Source organism: Tiliqua scincoides, chromosome 3 (genome assembly GCF_035046505.1).
Source record: "Tiliqua scincoides isolate rTilSci1 chromosome 3, rTilSci1.hap2, whole genome shotgun sequence".
Classification (NCBI taxonomy): Eukaryota; Metazoa; Chordata; class Lepidosauria; order Squamata; family Scincidae; genus Tiliqua; species Tiliqua scincoides.
Genome location: NC_089823.1, coordinates 33,324,317 through 33,330,925, shown reverse-complemented (window position 1 = coordinate 33,330,925; position 6,609 = coordinate 33,324,317). Strand labels below are relative to the sequence as shown.

Genomic DNA, 6,609 nt, shown 5'->3' with positions numbered 1-6,609 from the left:
TCATTCATTTATTCACTCATCCAAGTTCCATCTCTAATTTATTTATTTAAATTTTATATTTAAATTTTTTCCGGCCTTCCATACCATGCCAGATATCTAATGCGGCCCTCTGGCCAAAAAGTTTGGAGATTCCTGATCTACACTTCAGATATAGATTGCAAATGCACAGATTATAAACAGTGCCATCTGTATAGACACTGCAATGCAAGAATCTCCCAAAAACTGCCCCAATGCCAATTTGCCTCCTTGCTGTGGCACTGTGACTTCATCCCTATAATGCTGCAGCAGCAACGACTGTACTGGCACTGCTGGGCTAGTATTATTTCATCTAAGTTGCAAGGGACAGTTCAGCTGTACCACAGGATTTCTGGAACAGGGATGAGGTAAACACAGAGTGGTGGAACTGCCAGTAACTGCACAGATCTCAAAGAACTGTGCCTCTGCAGCAGACCTGGCTTGTTTGGATACCTGGACTTAGCAGGTCAAAGGCAAACTGCATTGTCAAACCGGTCAGAGGTCAGTGGGAGGGGTTGTATTTCCAGGTTTGGACAGATAGATCCAAAGAGCCAGGCATAAACGACTCAGCTGAAGGATGACGACAGTTAGGTTATGGAGCCAGCTAACAAAACCAAGTGCCAGAAGTACACAGTTGCAGATGGGCTGGAGTCAGATACCAGAGCAGACAAATAAGAGGGTGAAACAGGGTGAGGCGAAGGGAGGCATGCAAAGTAAAGCAAAGCAAAAGTCTGTTTAGCTCTTTCTCCCAAGGACAAGTTGCTCAGAAGGCAAGCCAAGCTCAGAAGACTTCATATATAAGGCTAACAAGGACCCCAGATCACATGAATCTTCTTGGACTGGCTAGCTGCCGTTTCACTTTCTGTCACTATTGGGACAAATGACCTTCATACTAGAAAACTCAGGTTGGCCAGCCCATCCCCTTGGAACGTATCTCACTGCAATGAGCAGAGTACCTGGATCCTGCAGCCAGGTCCACTAGTTCAAGTCTACTATCACTTTACCACAATAGTAATTGGAATGGGAGGATTCTGTGTAAATTTCATCCTAAGCTATCCCACTTGCCTAGCAAGAAGCTGCATTATTGGAAGGAGCACCTGTGGCTGAACCAAATTAAACCCAAGTTCAGCTCATATTACCCAGGATTCTTCATGGTTTGATTCACCATGTTACTTAACCCTTGGTCAGGTTTTCTTGGAATTCTATCTCCAGTTACCTCACCACTAGCTTCCAATTGAGTGTGTTGTGTCTTTCCTCAAGTTACTTATTCAGTTGGTGAAAATTCAAGAGAAGCTGTCTTTGATCTGATCACGATTAGCATTTGCTAATCAGACCTGGCTTGAACAAACCAAAATGATTTTACAAATGGATAATGCCTAATTAGCAACAATTCGGAATTTGCAACTACAAGGTCCAAAATACCAAGCTGGTATTGAAAAAAGATGAAAGCATCATTCTAAGCTAGTCAGTTCTCAACACGCTAATGTTTCAGAGCTGGATCTTACCTCTTGCCCTCATGGCACATCCAAATACAGGCTCTCACATACCTAAGCTATGAGACCAATAACATGCGACAGCAACCTCCTTAGACCATCTTTTTAATAGACCAATAGTGCAATCATGGATTGCAGTCAAAATCCCTTTGTGCTCAGGGTCAAACTACAAATTACAATGGATTAGGTAGTAAAAAATTGGCTGAAAACTGGAAAGGGCTTTTCTTTTTTTCTTTTCTTTTTTTAAAAAGCAGCTGCAAGTGAGAAATCCAAACCACAGGGCACAAAAAGCACAGGTTAACACTTTCCCCCATTCTGTTTCCCCATGTGCCCCAATCCATGCTGCTTTTTGCCCAAAAGAGATGTTTCCAGATTTAAGCCAAAAATCTCAGTAATGCATGAATTGTAATGTGCTGTTTGGCCCTCAGTAAAGCTTTTGTGACTTAAATGACTTCCAAGCAGCACACCAACACTAACCAAGTAATTGGTTCCGTCCTTGGAGCTATCACTTTGTGTCTAGGTTGGGGTGTAGGACTCCAGTAAAAAAGTTAATGATAAAAGCCTGAAATCTGTCCTGCCTTGGCTCACTGTGATACTTCAGGGGTGTTTAAGAATCCTTATTTTAGGTAGTGAGATTTACAATGATGATTCTGGGAAACCGTGAAATAGAAGAATTGATTTAAATTGGTCATTTTAAACAATATCGCATAAAAATACGTTTTCAATTATGCATTTACATTTTGCATATAGTTTCCATAATATGATTATTTGTTTCATAGAAACTGTTGATGTGGAACTGATGGGAAACTTAGGGTGGCATCCAGTGTGTCTGTGAATGGTAGCCAGGGCCAATTTATCCATAATGCTGACTCAGGCAGCAGTTTGGCAGAGGACACCCACCTCTGTCCACCCTCCCACCTCCCACTCTCTGAAATGGAAAGGAAAAGGGGAGCCAGAAGAGAAATTGGGGAGAGTAGGGGGCTAGAGTAAGATGCTTTAGCCCACCATTCTCCTTTCCTCCACAGCTCTGCTCCATCCCCCTCTTCCTTCTCCAGTCCTAAGAATGGAGCAGGAGAGCAGAGGCTGACATATCTCCAAGTGGGGGAGCGGCATTTGTCACACTTCCCCAGGAGCCAGGAGGTCCTGGGCTGGCCTTGAGGACAATACACACACACACACACCCTCTTTTCTGGTATGAAATACTTGTCACCCTGTTACTAGAGTATTGGCAACCTGCAGACTCGAAAGACTATGGTATCGCGCTCTGAAAGGTGGTTCTGGCACAGCGTCTAGTGTGGCTGAAAAGGCCAATCCGGGAGTGACAATCCCTTCCACACCGGGAGCAAGTGCAGTCTGTCCCTGGTCTGTCTCCCTGGCTATGGGCCTTCCTTCTTTGCCTCTTAGCCTCAGACTGTTGGCAAAGTGTCTCTTCAAACTGGGAAAGGCCGTGCTGCACAGCCTGCCTCCAAGCGGGCCGCTCAGAGGCCAGGGTTTCCCACTTGTTGAGGTCCATCCCTAAGGCCTTCAGATCCCTCTTGCAGATGTCCTTGTATCGCAGCTGTGGTCTACCTGTAGGGCGCTTTCCTTGCACGAGTTCTCCATAGAGGAGATCCTTTGGGATCCGGCCATCATCCATTCTCACGACATGACCAAGCCAACGCAGGCGTCTCTGTTTCAGCAGTGAATACATGCTAGGGATTCCAGCACGTTCCAGGACTGTGTTGTTTGGAACTTTGTCCTGCCAGGTGATGCCGAGGATGCGTCGGAGGCAGCGCATGTGGAAAGCGCTCAGTTTCCTCTCCTGTTGTGAGCGAAGAGTCCATGACTCGCTGCAGTACAGAAGTGTACTCAGGACGAAAGCTCCCTGTTACTAATATTCTTCTAAATGTACCTCCAGGTGGTGAAATGAAAAGTAAAAACATAAGTGACTCCCAAGATATGGAATTTTATGCTATGTTTGTAATTTTATATTATTATAACAGCACCATTCCAGGGCTTTGTAAAACACATGAGATGGTAGGCCCCTGCCCATAAGGATTAACGATCCCAAAACAGAATTCCTTCTCATCCCCCCTCACCTTTTTCCTCCTTGCATGTTTGTTGTTATTCTATGAAACACTGATTGTGAAAAATGAAAAACAATATATAACCTTTTAGTATGTCATAGCTAATGATGTGATCCTAGTTGATATTAAGAAGGTAGGAATAGTTGAGAGCCAGGATGGTGTAGGCCAAGGGTGCCCAAACCCCAGCCCTGGGCCCACCCGCGGCCCTCGAGGCCTCTCAATGCGGCCGTCAGGGAGTCCACAGTCTCCAATGAGCCTCTGGCCCTCCAGAGATTTGTTGGCACCCACACTGGTCCGACACAACTACTCTCAGCGTGAGAGCGACTGCTTGACCTCTTGCATGAGCTATGGGATGAGGGCTCCTTCCACTGCTTGTTGTTTCACGTCTGTGATGCAGTAGTGGCAGCAAAGGAAAGGCCAGTCTTGCTTTGTGCAAGGCCTTTCATAGGCCTTGAGCTATTGCAAGACCTTCATTCATTCATATAAGTTCATCTTTAGTATATTTGTTTATGTAAACTTATGTAAATTTATTCAAATTTCAAATTTAAATTAATTCTTTTTTTCCCTGGCCCCCAACACAGTGTCAGAGAGATGATGTGGCCCTCCTGCCAAAAACTTTGAACACGCTTGATATAGGCAGTTTGAGAATTGGACTCAAACCAGTCCTGGAAGATCCAGGTGCAGATTCCCACTCAGTCATAAACCCTTCTGGATGACCTTGGACTGGTCACTATCTATCAGCCTCACCTACCTCACAGGGATGTTGTGAGGACAGAATGAGGGAAGGAACTGTGCAAACCACCTTGAGGTCATTGGAGAAAAGGCAGTGAGAATATACGCAAAATAATTAAATAAAAATAAACATTGATGCAAACAAGCAATAGCTTCATATAGCTTGCCCTTAAAGGAAAGATCTGTATGGAAATTCACAGGGAAGGTTTCTGGAGGACAACGAGCCACTGCCAGCAGGACTCTGGACATCAAGCCAGAAACAAACAGAGCTACTCAAGAGTAGTCTAACACAGTCCAAGAGGTATTCAAACCCAGCAAAATGGTCAGCTGTTAACCATCCCATTATTCATTGCCTGTAAACACAATGCCATTAAAAGTTCTGTTCTGAATTAATGTTAAGTAGGTCAGTCATATATAGCATCATTCCATTTACTTAAAAAAAATCAGTTGCTACTCAGCCCAGTTTCAGCTCTCTCTTTTGCACCCTTAAGTCAGGAAGAACCAATTATTTTGTACACAAACAGTAGTTTACAACGAATTGTCGTATGATGCCCTCATATCAAAACTTTGCAAGATTTTGATATTTCTTTTTTTTAAAAATCTATTTGAGAAGCAAGAGACACTATGTATGTTTTCACAACGGTAAGTGTGACGGTTGCAAAAACATCCCAAAAATTCATGGAGCTGCAGTTAGCATAACCATGCAGGACAGATATGATTAATGAAGTTTATAGCTGTGTTTTCCAGTGGTTGAAGACACAACAATCACTACTAAGTGGAACAAATGATAAAGGACTTGTTTTCAGACTAGATTTTATCTTTTCTTTTTAGAAATGAATTCCACAGAAATTCCCATGGATTTGATTGGGGAAAATCCTATTTAAAATTCCATGCCATTCTTTAGAGCAATATTCTTCAAGAAATACCTTAAAGAAATTTCAGCAAACATTCACAACCCAAAAGATCATTAACCTTCCATTCTTTAACATAAAAAGGTTTAATTCTTTAAGGCTTTTTCACATTAAATAAACACCAAAGTCTGACATCTTGTCTACGGTTTAAACTCTATTGAACTTGGATCAAGACAATTCACAGAAGTTGAATTTACCTTGATATTTCAAAATCAAGGTACTTCACATAAACCAGATTAATTTCTCAACTAAAATAAAAACTCAGAAACATTTTAGAGGACCAGCTGTCAAATTCAGTCTGCTGCGTGGGACTGCTGGGTGAGACACTTAGGTTCTGATGCAAAACCTGACTCCTCCATTATCTGAAAGCCTGCATAAAAACACCAGGACCAAAACTTATACACACTTTCAAGAAATAAGGCCAGTCCACACCAAATATATTCTCCCTTCCAGTTACTGAGTCTCCCCAGATAGTGTAAAATCCTGTGGTGTGAACCACAGGAAAAAAATGGTTAGATCTGCAACTTGGCGATGCTCCTGGACCTAGCCCCTGCTGGATGTTCACGAAAAGACAGCTATTGTGAAATGCCTGGTGACTGGTGCACCAGCTGATTCCTTCTCTTGGAAAAGGGTTTGAGCTGGTTCATGATAATACATGCCCTGGTAATCGCAAAACAGAACTACTGCAATACACTTTATATGGGGCTGCCACTGAAGACTGCTCAAAACCTGCAACACAGAATGTTCACAGTCACAAAATGGAAAGACAACCTGTTACTGGCCTCGAACATCTGCAGCAAAATGGTTGGCAACCTTCAGTCTCAAAAGACTATGGTATAAGCCTACAGCATCCAGTATTCCCAGGCGGTCTCCCATCCAAGTACTAACCAGGCCTGACCCTGCTTAGCTTCTGAGATCAGACGAGATCAGGCATGTGCAGGGTAACAGTTGCTGCCAAGAAGGGACAGTAAGCACAGAGTTGAAATGTTTTCCTCTTCATTTCCCCTTTCTTTGGATTTTTACAAAGTTATTTGTATGCTTTACAGAACCTCTTCCTGAATGGTTAAGCACATTTAACTAGACTTAAAAGAAAGAGTGCAAACCCCTGGGCTCCCCTCCCCCAGCCTTCATGGTAGCAAGGCCATTTCCCCCATGCATTGTGTCAGGATAGGATATCATACCACTAGAACAGCATCTGAACTAGAATAATTATAAGAATAAGAACAGGGTTGTTTCTTTCTTCCTTCACATTGCCAGGGTTGAAGTATTCATTTCTGATATTTTTTTGTACTTTTTACAAATTTATTTGGTGCCACAAAAGATGTTTAATGTCAGGAAAACTATATAGCTGTTACCGTTCCAGGCAAATGTCACTCATCTGTATAGATACCT

The 6,609-nt window shown here is 42.9% G+C and overlaps 1 pseudogene; it reads right to left on the bottom strand.

Annotated features, from left to right (window-relative positions):
- Positions 1 to 6,057: 6,057 nt before the first annotated feature.
- On the bottom strand, positions 6,058 to 6,175 carry LOC136647228 (5S ribosomal RNA; annotated as a pseudogene).
- Positions 6,176 to 6,609: the final 434 nt, after the last annotated feature.